At 40.3% G+C, this 19,731-nt stretch overlaps 1 protein-coding gene and 1 pseudogene across 4 annotated transcripts in view; one reads left to right on the top strand and one right to left on the bottom strand.

The window, feature by feature from the left end:
• Nucleotides 1-6,751, bottom strand: part of LOC147449099 (uncharacterized) — a 212,664-nt gene extending 205,913 nt beyond the window's left edge. For 3 of the 4 annotated variants that reach the window (XM_086521674.1, XM_086521677.1, XM_086521676.1), the window contains exon 1: nt 6,617-6,751. The gene's annotated coding sequence lies outside the window, so the exon portion shown is untranslated. Of the gene's footprint in view, nt 1-6,017; nt 6,420-6,616 lie in introns of all 4 variants that reach the window. The other variant, XM_086521675.1, reaches the window with a different exon arrangement.
• An 11,514-nt stretch (nt 6,752-18,265) lies between these two features.
• LOC147449098 (uncharacterized) lies at nt 18,266-18,835 on the top strand (annotated as a pseudogene).
• The last annotated feature ends 896 nt before the right edge of the window (nt 18,836-19,731 follow it).

The following is a 19,731-nucleotide window of genomic DNA, read 5'->3' as shown; positions in this document are numbered from 1 at the left end:
CGTATTGCGAATCCACAATAGATACCTGTCGCTCTTGCGCGGGAAAAGCATGCTTCGTAGTCTCGCGCGATCTCTTGCGTTATCTGGCGGCAGAGTCTTCTCTTGCTGACGTTGGTAACTTCTTTTCAGTGAGGGCATGTGGTGCTTTTATAGCTCCTTGACCACGGCACGAATAGCTGCTTGCGTAGAGATCGCGGCCGGGCTTTTTTTTCAATTTTTTTCAAATTTTTTTCAAATTTTTTTCTTTTCTGATCTGTTCTGTTCTACCCGAAATAGGGAGAGAGAATTCGCTGGCTGGTTTTGTTGCTTTATTTTCTAAGTGGCTGCCCACTTATTAAGTGGACGGCCGGCATATTTTAAAATTGGTCTGAACCTGCCCAAAACTCAATAAAACCTTATAAGTTTAAAACAATGCTTTTCACCACACTTCACAGGCGTCCCTGGATGCAACCACATGCACAAATGCAATGCAGACATAGATTCCTCGCGGGAAAGCGTTTGCTCTTCCCGGAAAAATCGTTAAAATTTTCCGCCTTTTAAGAAAAGCTTCTCAGAACCCATCTTTATTCTTGTGCTTGCGTCTTTACGCGTATTCCTCTTTCCAGTTCGGATTTCCTCTCGACTATGGATATCCCCTTTCCGATGCACCCGTCATCCACTTTGTGACGCATCAGGAATACCAATCACCTAGTCCTTTCCTACCGAACTTACGGTACAATCCCCTTCACGATGCTCTGTCACCCATCCTATGACGCATCAGAGATGTCCGTTCCCGGATAGTCGGATACTTCTTTCTGATGCTCCCTGTCACCCATCCGATGTGACCCATCCGAAGTACCCGTTCCTGGTGGCCTTACAGATATTCCCGTTCTCAGTGCTCCCGTCATTACTTTCAATGACGCAATAGGAATACTCTGTACTCGGATGTCTCCAGTGAGAAAAACCCTCTCACTTAAAATTCCAATAATTCATTTAGAATTCTTTTTCTTGGTGTTCCAAGCGAGAAAACCCTCACTTATAAATCCAATAATTCATTTAGAATTATTTTTATGTCAAATAAAGCCAATTTAGCAACATCCCTCTCACTTATAAACAGTTGTCCTCAACTGTAGAGGTCCAACTGAACTGCTGGGGAGAAACCGGAAAATTTCCAAATCTTGCTCAATGGTGAGTTGAGCTGGTCCTTTCTCAAAAGAGAACTTTAAAATTAAATTAAACAGAAATTCAAAAATTCAATAATTCAATACTTACCTTACCGGTTCATGTCCTTCCTATAGTACCTCGAGGATATCCTTCACCAATCATCAAACTTACGAGCCATGTAAGAACTCGTCATTCGCGTCTTTCCAACAGATTGGAAGTTTCCTCATCCGAGAATCTGTTAACTCAATTCCACCTTCTCAATCTCGAGAAGAATAATCCTCCTAGAAATCAATCTAGGTCTATGTCCTTGCGCATAACCTTGCGCTGTTAGTCCAGAGAGTATTAAACCTCTTGTGTCCTCCCACATAGGGAATGCCCAAGTCATAGAGCATTAAGCTCGATGTCTTTCTTTCACAATTTGCGATCACCTTAAAGAAGGCTCTTGTTCCGGGCCGTCGCTCAACGTAGGCGGACGGTTCCAATCCGAAGATTCCTTGTGCACGGCGGCACTTCCTTCCATTTTATTTTTTTTTTCCTCCTTGCGAGCATCAATGACGCCTTGCAGAATCTCAGGCAAATAGGATTCGAGCCATAGCATTTTCTGAACGTATGTTCAAACCCGGTTCACAATAGAGCGAACCCTCTTTGATTCTCAGGGATGTTCTCCCATATGTAATTCTTACCATTTTGAAACGGTTGGCGAACTATATCCTTACGAACAGAGTAGTTTGAATTTATTTGAGCAACGTGTAAATGCTACTTGACCTGCTCATGGAGAAACATATACCGCAACCAAAAGTTGCTACTGTAATGGTAAAAGCACATAGTGTACTCAATGATCAACGACCATCAGAAAACCTCTTCTCCGTAGAGAAACTCAAATTCCTTCTACCGAACACATCTCAAATAGAGATTCTCGTGTCGGAATATCCTTGCGCACAAAAAGGCGCTCAAGAGAGTATAACAAACTCTTGTCCAATTCCTTGGCAAAGGTCTGCATCTTCGTGTGTTATCCATGTACTCAAAGGTGTACATAAGTTTCAGTGAGCCTGGGAATTTACCTTCCCTTCGTAAGATCCTTAGAGCGAAGACGCTTAACCTGACGATCCCTTGGCTCAATCTTAGAGCAAAATCCGCTCATCAAATAAACTAGGATTTCAATGCTTGGATTCCTCGGCACAGGCCGTAGTCGTCACTTGTTCCTTCCCTCGTAAAGAGAGTGTTCATTCACTTGTGCGAAAAGCACTACCATGTCTTCCCTGACCGGGTAGGGGGTGTTGGTTCATAAGCTTAGTGAAAGCTTTTCTTGGTTGAAAGCTCGGAATGGTTCCTTCCTTTCTGCCGTCCTACCCACAATAGCACGTAATTTGTTGGTGAACTACCGGATACGAGATCAATAGTTGACCTTCCGGATGGTTGAGCAAACCAATTCATCTCAAAAAACAATGTTTCAAATCGATCCTATTCTCATAAATACTTGAGAGTGATTGTCCTGGTTAGACACATGCATATCTCGTGCATAAAAGCAATACGCATTTTATGAATTCCTCAAAGATTTAACTTTGATCAAAGACCTGCCCTCTCACTTAAAGTTTGAGGGTCAAAAACTTAGGAGTTAGATTGAATTCCCTTACTCCAAACTTTCTCTGGATAGCAATGTATCCTTGGAGGAGAGGTAACAAAAATTCGTTGTTTCTGTGTTCAATGGTTCTCGTCCCACTGCGGGGATTGTATTCTATGTACATCAAGGTGTACACTTTTAGCTTTTATTGCTGACTCCACCATCTGCTGCAAAGTATCTTGCAGATGGGTTTACAAAATTCGGGGAAAACTTAAAAGTCCTTCGTTAAATTTGTTCATCTTTCCTTCCTCAAAGAGGATCAAGAATGGAGCTACCTTGGCAAGAGTGAACCCCTACTTGCTTTGACTCGCTCGTGTTCCTATTGGGCAAACCAATCCCAATCTTCTTGAATGCCTTCCTCAAAGCGTAGAGGAAAAAAAAATTTGTCCAAAAATTCAGCCTTGAATTGAATCCAAGTCTTGTTGTAAGTTCCTTGCAAAGCTTTGGTATACCACCAAGTACTTGCAATCCCCCTTGAGGTGTTTGGTCACATGTCTCACCTTCCACGCTTTTCAGAAATTGCCGCTTGCAAAGGCAACTTCAAACTGTCAAATGAAAGCGTTAGCTTTTGGGACATCTTCCCACCCGTCAAAAGTATCAAACTTGATCGCAGTGTTCTGAGGTCTAAAGACCTTCTTCATATCCTTCCCGGAGTGACGGGATTTCTTGGCTATGGTTATGGATTGATGTTCATGGATATTTTCTGGATTCTGAAGGATCTCGAGCATTCTGCTCCTTGGATTCTCTAGGTTCTTGAGCATCACGCTCTTGTCGCCTTCTCAGAGAATCCCAAGTCTTGTGTCGACTTCTTGCAGAGAGAAAAAAAAATATCCAACTCTGCAAGCTTTTTCCTGCGGGACTTAGGTTTCCGCCTGCTTACTTCTCTCTTGGCTTGTCATGGCTTCTTCCCGTATCTTCCAAGAGTCGTCCTCCTTTACAGAGAAAGAGAGGAGACCATGCTCTGATACCACTGTCACAAACGGGAGAGCATAACAATATAAAATACATTCGGATAAATAGGATTTATCACTTAATATTGAAGCCAGAGTATATAGAGAGAAATAGATAAAGAGAGAGAGAGAGAGAGAGAGAGAGAGAGAGAGAGATCGACACAGTACTGGGGACCAGAAGATGGGCTGGTCCCCCCCCTAAAAGAGAATCCTTTATTAGGGAGAATCTTTTTACAAGCACAAGAACCGAAGAAAACCCCTCCGTTCTAATTCTCTGACTCGATGGTCGTTCCTTCCCGTAAGGGAAATCCGAGAGACGACCTCTCAATCCTTTTTCCATCTGTACTCGGAGTCGAGACTCCACAGACCATTTCCGAATTCCGTTTCCGGAATTCCAAAGCGTAGGCAGAAGCCTTCTCGCTTCTCCTTCGCGATGAAGTACCTGCAAACACACACGCAAACACGCGACAACAATTCGTATTGCGAATCCACAATAGATACCTGTCGCTCTTGCGCGGGAAAAGCATGCTTCGTAGTCTCGCGCGATCTCTTGCGTTATCTGGCGGCAGAGTCTTCTCTTGTTGACGTTGGTAACTTCTTTTCAGTGAGGGCATGTGGTGCTTTTATAGCTCCTTGACCACGGCACGAATAGTTGCTTGCGTAGAGATCGCGGCCGGGGTTTTTTTTTCTTTTTTTTTCGTTTTTTTTTTCCTTTTCTGTTCTGTTCTACCCGAAATAGGGAGAGAGAATTCGCTTGCTGGTTTTGTTGCTTTATTTTCTAAGTGGCTGCCCACTTATTAAGTGGACGGCCGGCATATTTTAAAATTGGTCTGAACCTGCCCAAAACTCAATAAAACCTTATAAGTTTAAAACAATGCTTTTCACCACACTTCACAGGCATCCCTGAATGCAACCACATGCACAAATGCAATGCAGACATAGATTCCTCGCGGGAAAGCGTTTGCTCTTCCTGGAAAACTCGTTAATATTTTCCGCCTTTTAAGAAAAGCTTCTCAGAACCCATCTTTATTCTTGTGCTTGCGTCTTTACGCGTATTCCTCTTTCCAGTTCGGATTTCCTCTCGACTATGGATATCCCCTTTCCGATGCACCCGTCACCCACCTTGTGACGCATCAGGAATACCCATCACCTAGTCCTTTCCTACCGAACTTACGGTACAATCCCCTTCACGATGCTCTGTCACCCATCCTATGACGCATCAAAGATATCCGTTCCTGGATGGTCGGATACTTCTTTCCGATGCTCCCTGTCACCCATCCGATGTGACCCATCCGAAGTACCCGTTCCTGGTGGCCTTACAGATATTCCCGTTCTCAGTGCTCCCGTCATTACTTTCAATGACGCACTAGGAATACTCTGTACTCGGATGTCTCCAGTGAGAAAAACCCTTTCACTTAAAATTCCAATAATTCATTTAGAATTATTTTTCTTGGTGTTCCAAGCGAGAAAACCCTCTCACTTATAAATCCAATAATTCATTTAGAATTATTTTTAGGTCAGATAAAGCCAATTTAGCAACAAGCAGCAGCAAAGAGCCATGCTTGATTCCATCCAATTGGAGTTGAATCATCCTTGGGAAGATCCTATGCCAAAACAAGAGAGTGGAATGTCACTCAGGAGCTACCTCGTGCATGACATGACGTATGACATGCCGGAATGGAAGAACGATGCAAATGAAATCTTCCCATTTATGAGCCGACAAATGAGCTAAAGAGAGAGTTGTAAGAGCGGGAACAAAGGAGCAGTTTGAAATTGCACTCAATGAGGATGAACCATTATCACCACGACGATGACGAAGGCGCTAAAAGCAGCTTGAAATTGTGTTGAATGAGGTTGAACCAGCGTTCTTGAGGATGCATTTGATAAAGCACCCACATATGGCCAGCGGTCAAAGGTATCAATAAGAGGAACAGAGACCATCTTCCCATTTACAAGCAAGAGCAATCCACAATAAGGATAAAAATGGCCCTTCTTGTAGGTGACCATTATCACGACGTGAAACTGTGGTCAATGAGGATGAACCAGCCTTCAATATACAAGCATTGGTGATTGCGTTTGGAAAAATTTAAAAATCATTCCTTCACATATGGTGAAAACAGACCATAGTTTCCTTGCTTAGCCATGAAGGCGATAAAGAGCAGCTTGAAATTGCATTGAATGAGGATGAACCACCCTTCTTGACGATGCACTTGTTAAGGCACCCAAGTTATCAATAAAAGGACCAAAGACAAAGTCTTCCCATTTACAAGCTAGAGCAATCCATGATAAGGATGAGAATGGACCTTCTCGTAGGCAACCATTATCACTACTTGAGATTGCGTTTAATGAGGATGAACCAGCCTTCAATATACAAGCATTGGTGGAAACAGGCCATAGCTTCCTTGCTTAGCCATGTTGGGCTTCTGCAATTACCCCGCTCCAATAGACGACATCCAAGAGAGGATAGCCATCAAGAACTTTGCATGCTTTCGTGAGGGCACCACATTTGGCATACACACGCTCCAATGTGCTCCCTAAATATGTGTCTCTCTGAACTTTGAAGTAAACTACTGTTGCGAAGCTCAGTGTGTATCCTATTGACTTGGTTCTGAGCACAGGCTTTTAGAGAAGAAACATTCGTTGCTTTTGGGTCCTCCTTACTCCCTGGATTTGTCAGCCGCTCTGGGGACGCAAAACCGGCGACACTAAAACCACCAAAATTGACAAAACGAACTGTTTGAGTGTGTCTGTGTGTCGTCCACAGAGGCAAGATATATAATGCGCTCAAACTGAGAAAAACAGAACATTCCTCAAGCACGAAAATTGAAAAAAAGAATATATTTTGTGTGTGAGGCAAGATATATAATGCGCTCCAATTGAGAAAAACAGATGGAGAGAGTACCTGGCTGCGTTTACCGAGGAGGAAGGTGCTGACGGCAACCAGTGCCAGCGTTAACAAGCAGAACGGCGTTGGAGTTTTACCACGTGCAGGGGAGAAATATGGGTGCGACGTGGACGTGTTTAGTAATCAAGGTGCTTCGTGTGTAAAGATTCATTTCATTCATTTGTTTGATTGTTTCTTATGTTTGCTAGAACTATTTTTCTTATGTACACATTAAGATATTATTTCGATTTAGTTTGCCAATGAGTCTCTTTATTTTATTGTTTATCTTTTGCTTTTTTTTTTATGTTATTTTGTTTTAGAATCCTTTCACCTTCTTGTTTAAGTGACGCGTTGCAACATATAAAATATTTGTAATTATGTGTGTATTTAGATAATACAATTTTAAGAACTTTTTTTATTTAAGGACTTCTTATAAATCCATTTCATTGAATTGTATTATTATTTCTTATGCTCATTAGACCTTATGAAAACATTGAAGTATTATTTTGCTTTAGTTTGTCAATGTCTCTCTTTATTTTATTGTTTTTTATTTATTTCTTTTTCATTTTATTTTGGTTTAGAATGCCAATGTGATCCTTTTAAGTGGGCCCGTCATAACATGTAAGGCATTTGTGATTATGCGTGTATTTGGACAATACAATTTTATATCAAAACAAAACAAAAATGACATGTAGTTATAGGCACTCATTAAGACCCAATCCCGGTAACTCTCATACTCCCTTAACTTTAGCATGCCTTTGTGACTCCTCACCTTGTTATTGTTCATTGAGGGGAATCACCTAAAACAGATCTCTCTCTCTCTCTCTCTCTCTCTCTCTCTCTCTCTCTCTCTCTCTCCCATGCTTGTGTCTACTTGTTTGCATGTGACTTTTCTCTCTCATTCCGTCTGTTTGCATATGAGATAGTCTCTCCACAAAAACTCAACCCATATATAGTGGTGGCAAGTCAACATTTACGTTGGTCCACTGGATTGGGATCGAATTGAAACTACAAGGAGCATGGGGAGGAGACTACAATGACTATAGGATATGTCTATTGAGGCCAAGTAGAGAGAGAGAGAGAGAGAGAGAGAGAGAGAGAGAGAGATCACAAGGATATCAAGGGAAAGGAGCAACAAGAGGAGCCATCGAATAGATGTAGGTAGAGTGTCAAGTCCATTATTTTACACAAGCACCATGAAGAAGCCAACAATCAGATAATTTTGGTGTCACGATGGCAGATATACTCAAGGTGGCAAAGCTTGCATCTGAGAGACTAGGGACTAGCACATGCACATCTCTACCCAACCATGCCTAATATAGACCCTTGGCCCATTAAATATAGGCCCCATATACCGCATGAGTGTCCTGCGCTTGGCATGGCCCACCTTACCCTACATCTGACATTACTTTCCCCTTGGAGAAGCGTTTTCGCCCTTGAAAACAAAAGTATTGATGTCTTCGTAAGAACACTATGTTTTCCACAGTGGCATCCCTCATGATTTGATTAGAACACAGTTCAATAGGAGGTTTAATGCAGCCAAGAAAAGCATTGTGACTAATAACATGTGCCAAACAAAACCCTACCATATAGGCCCATTTCTGTAGGGTGAAAAAATGTATCTGGTACACTACTGTCCCAAAATTCTTTGCTAAATGATCTTGTCATGTGTCTAAAGAGCGTAATGGATGAAAGCATGTTAGCATATTCATCCCACTTGGAAAACTTAAAGCATATACAAAAATGAAATGAAACCAAATCATATGCTTACCTGGAGGCTAAAAATAGTTTCCACTTACCCGGAGTCAAGTGCACTATCAAAATCTGAAGGTGCATTACCAAAAATCCAGCTTGAAAAGACCTCATAATGTCTTTAACTTGTTAACCACTAAATGAAAGATTAGTGAAAATAAAAAAATATGTAATTGGCAATCCTCGGTGCTGCCTTGGAAATCAAAACCCTTCAATGAGATTTTGCTTTTTCAAACCCCTTAGTTAGATTCTGCATGGAAACTGCTTAAACTAGCAATTAACGGTGACCAGCACAATCTACTATGTCCAATAATGATTGTAATCAACTTGTGAAGTAGAACTTATCCACTATCCTTGCCAAATTGAAGACTTCTTTCCTTGACATTACAACTGTGAAGAGGCCAAATCGTGACCCTCAACACCTATGGACTCATTTTGTATTAGCTAGGTCATACCCCTGAAAATACCACTCTTAAATACACAATCAATGCTACAACTAAGTACAGATCTTCTCAAGCTGGAATCTTAGTCACAACTGGATTTTGAAATAATCATACCTCTCCATGAACACAAGAGAAAGATTCCCAACACCTCAAAGAAGGTAGTCATATTATATTTTCTTGGGTGTTCAAACGAGAGATTACTTGCTTTGAGGCTCTCTTAGTCTATTCAAGTCATCCCATGAGTTAGTTGCTTTATAGCAAGGCCATGCCTACTTGCCACCGACAGAATTGGTTGCACCTTGTGCATAGAGCCAATGATTTAAAGTGCCCGTCGTTGTAGTCATATACGACAATCACAAGCAAATATACCAGTCTCAAATAGATAACCCTTGCAACAACATCAACATGAGAAGTTTTGAGAAAAATCATTGAAAACAAATAAGGTCTTACCTTGTCTCAAAAATCGTGCGAGTCTAGTGCATGTGGACATCACCACCAATATAATCCATTGTGATTATGAAGGGGGTGGAATTACTTCCACCTTACAGGCATGCCATGCATGCAATTTAGGAAAATAAACTAATAATGCAATGTAGGAAAATAAAGTAATAAGCCCATAGTTACAACATTTTGAGTTGGTACCATGCAATTTAGGAAAATAGAGTAACAATGCGATCTAGGAAAATAAAGTAATAAGCCCATAGTTACAATGACGATCGCAACATTTTGAGTTGATACCATAAGTGCCTTGCACAATCTGTGCTAGCATGGATACATCACAATTGGACACTGCCAAATGTAAAATTTGAGTTGATATCCTCTTATTGTCAATTCCCCAAACTTGTCTGCCATTGCTCTTGATCCCAAGTCAATGAGCAGTACCTCGGTATGGGGTAGAAGCCTTGCTTCACATAATGATTGCCAAAGCATCTTGCTTTACAAAACTATAGGGCTTGTCCAAAGTAAATATTAAAACACACCAAAACAAGAAGAGCTGGGAATTGTCTAACCTGGTCGCCCTTCTCTAAGAACAGTTGTTTGTGTTTGAATCTGGTTCATAGCCATATATGCTAATTTTACCATCTTTGTTTGAATCTGGCTCATGTCGTATGCACCATGCATGCCCTCTAGGTTGGTTCATACTGTCACCTAGTAAAATATCACTCAAACATATTGCAAAGTCCCTCCAAGTTCGTATGCTGGTAGCATATTCCAAACTTTGGAAACCTCTATGCAAGATTCATGAACTTGAAGCCTTTTTTTGCATAAGTATATCGGAAGGATAAAACATGATGGAGCCTTTGTGCTCCTGTCGATATATAGATATCATGGAAAAAAGAAATTGATCTATCTTTCACAGAGAGTTGACCTTGTCGAATTGTGCTTCTTATGGAGAATCAGAAAAGTACCATAGATTACCCAATATTGAAAGGAGATAGCTCAAGAAATTTAGCTATCAAATGTCATCTTGCTGCAAAGGAGAGAGAGAGATAGCTTCGAGCTCGAGGATTAACTTGCGGAGATAAGAGACCCGAGGAAGCTCGTGGGAATCCAAAAATTAGAGAGCCCAAACAAATGAGCCTATCCCTTTTTTATAAGCTCCCCCCCCACCCACCACCACTAGCGCTAGTGGACACACCCCCCTACTGACATGGAAGTTGATTCTCACACTACTCCAAAATGTGCGGTAGTACCATTGAAGTGGGGCACCCTTGCCTGCTAGTCATTTCACATTTTATGCTCATGCTCGTTCGAGCCTTCCCCTACCCTCCATGAGCCTCTCAAACCCCTGCACGATTTGCCCATGCTCTACTCGAAATCGTGCCTCCCCTCCTCCTCTTTTTCCATTCGCATTTTAAGTTTTTGGGCGGCCATTTTTGGGCGGCCACTGCTACACCGCATTTGGTTTACATTTTGGTCAAAGCACTCCTAGGCACCACATTTCAACCAAAGCATTGCCTATCACATCTTGTTTCCCCAATAGCTAGGCATCATGCAATTGCGACCAAAGCACTGCCAAGACACGACATATTTTCCTTGCATTCCCCCGACCACATCCTCGTTCAATGCACTCCGAACAAAGACAGTTTTGATGAGAATCCCTTTAAAGCTGTTTGTGTTTTCATAAAAGAGCACCACATTTGGCATACTTCTCGACTAAAGCATTGTCCAACACAACCTCTGCTTTAATAAATATTCCTCAGCCATATTCTCAAATAATGCATTCCAAGTAACGACATTCAAAAATGATAGCACATCAAGAACTTTATGTGCATTCGTTAAAGCATCACATATGACATGCATATCAACCCCAAACACCGCCATGCATAGCATTGAGTGTACATAGCAATGAAATCATTGCAAGACTTAGTTTGGCCAAGATATTGACTAAAGCACTGCTAAGCACGACTTAAATTGCATCCACATTAATTTCCCTGGTCATGGATGTCCAAAACAGCAAAGAAAATTGAATCAGCCATAGCTTGAGCACTGAATTCCCGATTTGAGCATCATAAAGCACATGTTGTAGCTCTTGCCCAGGCACTAGCAACAAAACCTCTATTAAGCTTGATTCAACTTCCTCGACACACATCTCGAGGGGCATCCATGAACAACAGAACTGGTCCCTGAAAATACTTCTATTGCCCATATTTTCCTTGTTTGGACTCCGATTGTTGAGTCGTTGAGATAGGCATGGAGAGCACTATAGTTTTGGCTTATTAAACTGCATCTTGACAACACCACTACATCTCGGACTGTAAGCAGCAACCTCATTTGATGGCCTCAAAACCACAATTAACATACATTCCAATCATCTCCTTATGTCATAACAGAATCTGGCATAAACCATAAGTTTGGCAAAACCTTGAAAATGCATGCAAAATCTCGTCTTTCATGTCGTGCCCGCAAAGCAGCACGACATCTTCCACCCCCTCTAAACCTGCACATCATCCGATATGTGCCAACCATTATTCAAACCTTGAAGAAAAAAACCGTAAACACATACCCACTACCCCACTGTAAGCATACCATTTACAATCTCCCAATCTGCGGCTTCATGCGAGCATATCCTCCTCCAAGATCATAGAAAAAACACAAAAACCTTTCCATTAGTAGTTACATTAACCCATATACCTTCATGAACCCCACCTAGATCATATGGCATATAAGTCAACCACCTTAGACCATGCACATATCCAACTCCACCCGGATCAAATGGCATATCAATCAATTGCCCCGGACCATGCATATAATCCTCTCCTCCAAGATCAAAAGCTAGCAAAAATCCCCTACATCATAGGGTAACATAAGACCCCAACATCAGAAATCATTAAATATTGCCCTATCCCTTGTGCAACATGTCCAACTAATTGTTGAGCATCTATCACACAGGTAGGAACATTGGTAATGTGGCTTCACCCCCTCTAGAATTTTGGCCATGCATACCTGGACATATCAATTCCCTGGCAAAATACTCATCACATCTGGCTTCCAAGAGTCATCAAGAAAATTTTCTTATTTTGCACATTATCAAAATCTAGTAGAGCCTCATCCAGCGATTGCATAAGGTCATCATCAACCGCATCTGGATAAACTTGCTCATGATGCACAAAACCAAATTGCTCGGTACCCTTCACATCCATATTTGAGAATCCTTCCAAAGATTTATCCAATAAACACACAAGCTTTGGGCCCATTGCTTTAGAAGAATCCTCTACCCTGCACATCTCAGACTACAAACTAGGCTTTCGTGACATGCATAATCTCTTGTAGATTTCTTTTTAATGTCCTCTCCCTCATCCTAATATCTTTGAACTTTCATAACACAAAGGTCAGCATGATTATGGAAAATATCATCCACTGCCCTATCCATATCATCGACACAATGAACCCAATCATATGCAACACTAAGAGATTTCACTTCTTCATGCACCCCCTCTAAATCATCACCTCACAGATTTTCAAGCATATACTCTTGCTCATCCAAACCCTCTAAATCTAGTGTACCCAAACCTTGTAGATGCTCGTGCACATCCACACCCTGTGACTCCTCATGTGTGTGTGGATCTTGTAAATCTTCATGCGTTTTCTGACCCTATAAGTCTTCAGCTTCAGTCATTAGCAAGGAATTTGCAATTTTGAGCTTTGCATAGATAGCTCAAACAACTTCTTCATCATCTTTATCTTGTAATAGCATGTCGTCCTCAAGCAAGCACTCATTGATAGCAGTTTTAAGCCTAGCCCGAATTTGCTTGCAAACCTCCAAATAGGTAACGACATTAACACTAATCCGATTCATCTTCATATATGCTTGAATCCCAATGTTCTCGGATAACTGCAGCTTTAAACTTGCTCCATCTATGCAAATTTTGTTGTTGAAGCTCTTGGACTCACTTAATAAAATTCGAGATCACAAACCTATCCAAATTTTAGGTTCATTACCTATACTTGTTGATTTGCATGTTGTTGTTGCAAAATAGTAGTCATTAGCCCCACAATTTGTTGCATCTCTTTATCTTGGCTTGTTGACATGGCTGGTTCTAACTACCCCAGTCAGATCCACATCGCGTTCACCAAAAATATGTCATAGTGGGGGGTTCTTCAAGGTCGATCGAGAAAGCGCCGGGCTTCTGGCTGTGAGAAAGTTGAGGTAGATAGAGGAAGCAAGAGAGAAATGGTGAGAAATTTGCAGCACAAATTTAATCCAACCCTGATTTCATTCAATTTCTCAATTTAAGTACAAAATATGGTCAAAATCGACCCTCAGTATTCCTCAAAATTGTAAAAGAAAACCCTGGCTAATGATAAAATCCTCAGCACTAGCACCAAAACAAGTTAAATTTCCACTGAGTGGCCCTCCAACTGATCATAAGTTTGGTTCTTTCCCGTCGCATGCTCAAGCCATCGTTTTGGTGGCATGCACCCGAGCTCGTAATGATCACAAGCTGGCCCTGTACCAAGCTTTAGAATCCAAGGCGTTTTGCACCAATGCTTGCCCAAAACCCTACTCTATTCACTTTGTCAAAATCCCATCCCAAATTCAAGGAAACAATAATAGATTTTAACCCTTAATTACTGTCTCTTGTTCTTTGTCTTTGATCCTTCTACATCTCTGTACTTGATCCTATTGTCTTAATTGATCCCCTTATTATGACCTGATTAATGTCCTTCATGATCTCCTTAATGCCGAGAGAGAACGAGAGCGAGGTTTCCTCCTCTTAATGCCCTTGAGATCCTCCTTAATGTTCCCCAATGCAGAGTTATGGCAGCTTGATTATTGTGGTTTAGGCTTTCTAAGGTGATTGAGAGAGAGATTATGCTATGGGTGTTTGATAATAATGACGGAGAGAGAGAGATATGAAAGCATAGGGCTATGGAAGCTCAACTATGACAGTGAGAGGGAGATTACGACTATGGAAGCCACGAGAAAGAGAGAGATGGCTTTGGCTCTTCAACTATAGGAGCTCAATTATGGGAGCTTCCGATATGGAGGCTCGGCTCAAGGGAGTGAGCTCGCGAGCTTTGAGATATGGCTTCCCACTCTTAAGTAATGAGAGAGTCCTTTAAAAAATTGAACGTATCTCCTATTTATAAATTCCACCCCCCCCCCCCCCCCCCCCCCCCCCCCCCCCTTCTTGCATGCCAAATCCGCTTCTATATATAGCCGAGGGCCTTCTCCCCCCCCCCTCCCGCCCTTCCTACCACTAGCGCTAGCGATAGTGGGCACAATCGCTTGATGACATGGCCATATCTTCCTCGCCTGGACTCAGATTGAAGACCCGTTAACGACAAGATTGTAGGGCATTCGAAGTAGTACAATTTTGGCATGTAAAACCACATTTTAATAGCCTCACTATAGCTTAGTGTGCAGGCATCAAACTTCATTCCTTGGCCCCAAAACGCATAGTTAGCATACATTTCTATCAACCTGATGTCATAAGCAAATTTGGCATAGATCATAAGTTTGGAAAAACCTTGAAAATGCATGGAGATCCTCATCTTTCATCTCGTGCCCACAAAGCCGCATGACATTGACATAGATCATAAGTTTGACAAAACCTTGAAAATGAATGCAGATCCTCGTCTTTCATCTCGTGCTCGCAAAGCAGCACAACATTGACATAGATCATAAGCTTTGTGGGCACGAGATGAAAGATAAGGATCATACATTTTCAAGGTTTTGCCAAACTTATGATCTATGCCAGATTTTGTTATGACATCAAAAGATGATTGTAATATATGCTAATTTTGGTTTTGAGGCCATAAAAAATGAGGTTGTTGCATGTAGGCCGAGATGTAGTGATGTTTTCAAAATGCGGTTTAATAGGCCAAAACTATAGAGCTCTTCACGCTCTCCATGCCTATCTTTACGGCTTAACAATCAGAGTCCAAACAAGGGAGATATGGGTAGTAGAAGTATTTTCGGGGGGGAGGGGCACTTCTATTGTTCTTGGATCCACCTCGGGATGTGCATCAAGGAAGTTGAATCAAGTTTAGCAGAGGTTCAATTTCTAGTCCCTGGAAAGAGCTACAACATGTGCTTTAGAATAATCAAATTGGGCATTCAATGCTCAAGTTATGGCCGATTCAGTTTTCTTTACAGTTTCAGACACCCATGACCATGGGAAATTAATGTGGATGCAGTTTAAGTTGTGTTTAGCAGCCCTTTAGTCAATATCTGGGCCAAACTAGGAGTCTTGCAATGCTTTCATTGATATGTACAATGTTATGCCTGGCGGTGTTTGGGGTTGATATGCATGTCATATGTGATGCTTTTACGAATGCACATAAAGTTCTTGATGGGCTATCCTTTTGGAATGTCGTTACTTGGAATGCATTATCTGAGAATATGATTGAGGAATGCCAATTGTAGTGTATTTATCAAGGCAGAGGTTGTGTCGGAAAATGCTTTAGTTGAGAAGTATGCCAAATGTGGTGCTCTTTTATGAAAACACGAACAACTTTAAAGGGCTTCTCATCTAAACTATCTTTGTTCGGAATGCATTGAATGGAGAAATTTTTTTAACGAGCATTTTTGGGTGAGCGCTTTTTTGAAATCTGGCAAGCAGATTCCAAAAAGATTCTTTTTCTCTTTCCTCAACTTTATTCTCTCTCTTGATCCTCCGTCAGCCTCTCTCTCTCTCTCTCTCTTAGATTTTTTCCAAGCAGACTAGATTTAATACTCATTACTTTCTTATTGATGTGACACCTCAACAGTCTCATACCCTATCACACAATCTCTCTCTCTCTCTCTCTCTCTCTCTCTCTCTCTCTCTCTCTCTCTCTCTCTCTCTCGCACACACACACACACACACACACACACACACACACAAGGAGAAGTATATACGTAATCAATCTACATCAAGATTAATGCTAACAAAAAGAGAGACAAAATTATTTATATTTTTTATATTTTACTTATATTTCTTTTTAATAGACACTAGGAAGGAATCAAATCCTAGTGGGACACTAGCTTGCATGATTTTCAAAGATACACCTATTTTAATGCATTATTGCAAGCATGATCACAAAACTTTGTCAAGGAGCAATGTCATGCTTTCATGAGGTGTCCATTGGAATCAAATGAAAGTCTAGGCTAAGGGGACTACAGGAAAACTTTTGTTGTCAGAAATATACCCTATTTTGATGATTTTTTAACACAACGTTCCAATCCGAATTTGAAAAATTATATTAAATGGGGGTCTAGGTTATGAGCTGAATTTTTTTCTCCTATTTTTATTTCTTTATTTGGAGCCATGGTTGAGGAGATATGGTCAAAATGGTGGACCCCAATCTGCCCACATCATGCAGGGACAACTTATTTCAAATTTTGTTAGTTCCTGTTCACACTGGCTCTTCTCTTTCTTGTGTAACCGTTGGGGGTTCCTCACCTATAAAAGGGAACCTCTTCTTCCTTGAAATTCATTCATGACGGAGTGAGAGTAGTAATACTTAATTGTACTTAGCCATAAACATAAACCTAAGCCTACACTTACTCTTAGAGGAAGACTAGCCAATCTTGTAAGATATCCTTGGAAGATAAGGTCTAATCAAAGAAGGACTTGAACTTGGTGCATCAATCAAGGTTTGAAGTCTTCCCTCTTCTCCCTCTCCATAAAAAATGGTGAATAACTCCCAAAGGGTTTCTCAAGTAAGATGTGTTCTACTTTGATATTTTGTTGATTTCTTGTTGTTTTCTTTTGCATCTTTAATCCAACATATATCTCTAATTTCATCTCCCTCTCTAACCAAATCTATCTCTCTCATTCTTAGAAATTCATTCTCTCTACAAATTCTAGGTTCTCCTTGCTACGAGTACATCTCTCTCCACAGTATTCTTATTGCCTACGGGCAAGATAGGGCTTGGGAGGGAAATTCTGTTTCCTTCGCTCCTTTCATATCTACATTTTGCACATACTAGAGTTATCCTAGATGAATAATCCACATGATGAGAATTTCTATCGCTTTCATCTGTGTGATCTATTGCAATTAACGTATGGATTAGCCGTAAAATACACTTTCAACAATGTATAGTGTTTCTCTTTGGCCCAGAAAGGCTCAATGAAATACTTCTTTCCCCAGATCCCATCATACTACCCCTTATAGACTATAAATTTTCTTTCGACATAAGTGTACTTATTTTTCTATGAACCAAGAGGATTTGTACACACAATTAATCCCAATCACTAGACAAAACATATATATAATGGTAAGCACAAAATTACAATTTCAAAGAACAATTCATAGCCTATTTGGTCGGTAAAGATTGAACGCCATTAAATCATCTATTAACCCTTTCATATTACCCATGATACGATACGACCATAACCTTGATGTTTTCATCTGTGAGTTGTTTTGATATTCTCTTTTGTGTTCTTTCTTTGTGTGTGAGTGCAAGAGAGAAAGAGTGGGGCTTTTTTTATTGCACTTCCTTCCAAACCCTAGACTTCATGGCATCTATGGTATAACTCCTTCATATAGATTTTGGAGTTCTCTCACAAACTCTCCAGCCAAAAGCCTGGGTTATGGAGTTCCTCGCAACTGATGATCTTAAAAGTGCTCAGATTGAGGAGGAGTTTATTGATTTATTTGTGTTGCAACCAAACTCAGATTTTTATGATGTTTTGAGGAGGAACTTGAGAAAACTAACGTAGGTTTGCAAAATTTGTGTGAAGATGATGTTAATACTCTGTTTTATAGCTCTGAATCAATTTAGATTAAACCAAAAGAAGATCAGATCGGTTGTTTCCTGAATTCGCAAAATCAAGAAAGTGGGTTTTTGGAGCCTAAATTAGATTTTGAAGCAAAGTATTAGTGTCCTAAGATGTTGAAGATGCTGAAGAAGAATTGCTTGATGGTTGCAAAGAGGTTTTTTCATCTTGAATCAATTTTAGGTCATTATAAGGTGAAATCTGATTTGTTGGTGGAAGTATGATTTACTGCAAATTGGTGGCTAAAGTTGATTATGGAGATGCATACCAATTGTATGAGCTTATTCTCAGAAGTTGCAAATATTCAAAATTTTGGAGTTTTTCAAGATCGAACTTCTATATTTGAAGTGCATGTTGCTGATTTTCTCAATGCAAAAGTTGCAAATCAGATTTTGCAAATACAAGATGTTGAGGATGATAACTAAATAATCCATATTTCATATTGTTTAAATCAGATTTTACAGATTGATGATCAGGCAAAGAGGGTTTTTTCCCTGATTTTGCAAAAGTCAAGTGGAAATCAAAGGGATCTAATATTCTGGATGTTTTTCATGACAAAATTACAGAGTTTGTTGAGTGTAATAATTTTTTTATATAGAAACAATTGTTTTGTCTTAGATTTGCCTAAATTGCTTGATTTTGAAATACAAATATTTATGGATCATCTTTTATTTGGATGTTGGGAGCTGGAGCATTATGTTTTTATGCACAGGTTGTTGAAGGTTGAATATACAGATGTTCAAATTCAAGGAGGTTTGAAGATACAAGAGGATATTCAGGTTTTGGTGCTTGAATTGCAAAAACCTGATTCCAGAGTCAGATTCTCATGATTCATAGGTTGCAGAGGCTGATTCTGCTAATATTTATTTCATTATCTTGGAGAATAGACATACTTATTCAGTTTTGGTTTCATAAGTTCATTTCGTATGAGATCTCATGGAAATATCTTTACTTCATGAAATGGCACATTGATATAATCCCTTGGGGAAATTCTGGGCGGTGTTTAGTTTCTCTCCATGATGTATTTTCTCTACCTTGGTTTAAGTACTAGGCACTTCACTTTGCATCATATGAAGGTTCTAACATCTACTTTATGCTATATGGTAACTAGAGATTTTTGACAAATAGCATAAGGCATTTGACTACCTGGTAAAGGGATGTGTGGATCCGAGTTGGATTTCTACAAAATCCACCATCGGGACGTGCCATGTGTTGACTGGATATTATATGCTGAGTCGGATTTATGCTGAGTCAAATTTTTGCTCAGTCAAATTTTTACTGAGTCAAATTACTACTGAGTCAGATTTACTATTGAGCCAGATACTACTGAGTCAGAAGCTGAGTCGGATATTTGCTGAGTCAAAATATTGTTGGGTCTGAATATTCCCGGGTCTGTATATTGCTGGGTCAATTTTTTTTGAGTTTGATCTTATATGCCAAGAACATCTTGTTGGGACAGTTATAACTATCATCTTGCAATTGTATTTTGCACGAGTTCTATGAACATTGGAAACTAAGTCCGTGTGTTGTGCGGTCACATGTTTTTGCATTGTACTTTGATCTATGTGTCAATTCATCCTCAACATCAATCACAATTGATGGCTCTCGCTTTTGCCGAATGGTTTCTTTGTCTTCTTCAAGAGGGGTGTGAGCCTTATACAAGGGTGTTCCAGATATAGCCTCATTTACTATTCTTATCACTTGTGTTGGACTAGAAGAAACTCTT

This window comes from Adiantum capillus-veneris, chromosome 10 (genome assembly GCF_014529385.1).
Source record: "Adiantum capillus-veneris isolate H3 chromosome 10, ASM1452938v2, whole genome shotgun sequence".
In the NCBI taxonomy this organism is placed as follows: Eukaryota; Viridiplantae; Streptophyta; class Polypodiopsida; order Polypodiales; family Pteridaceae; genus Adiantum; species Adiantum capillus-veneris.
Note: the sequence above shows the minus strand (reverse complement) of the source record. Positions and strands in the feature narration are given on the sequence as shown.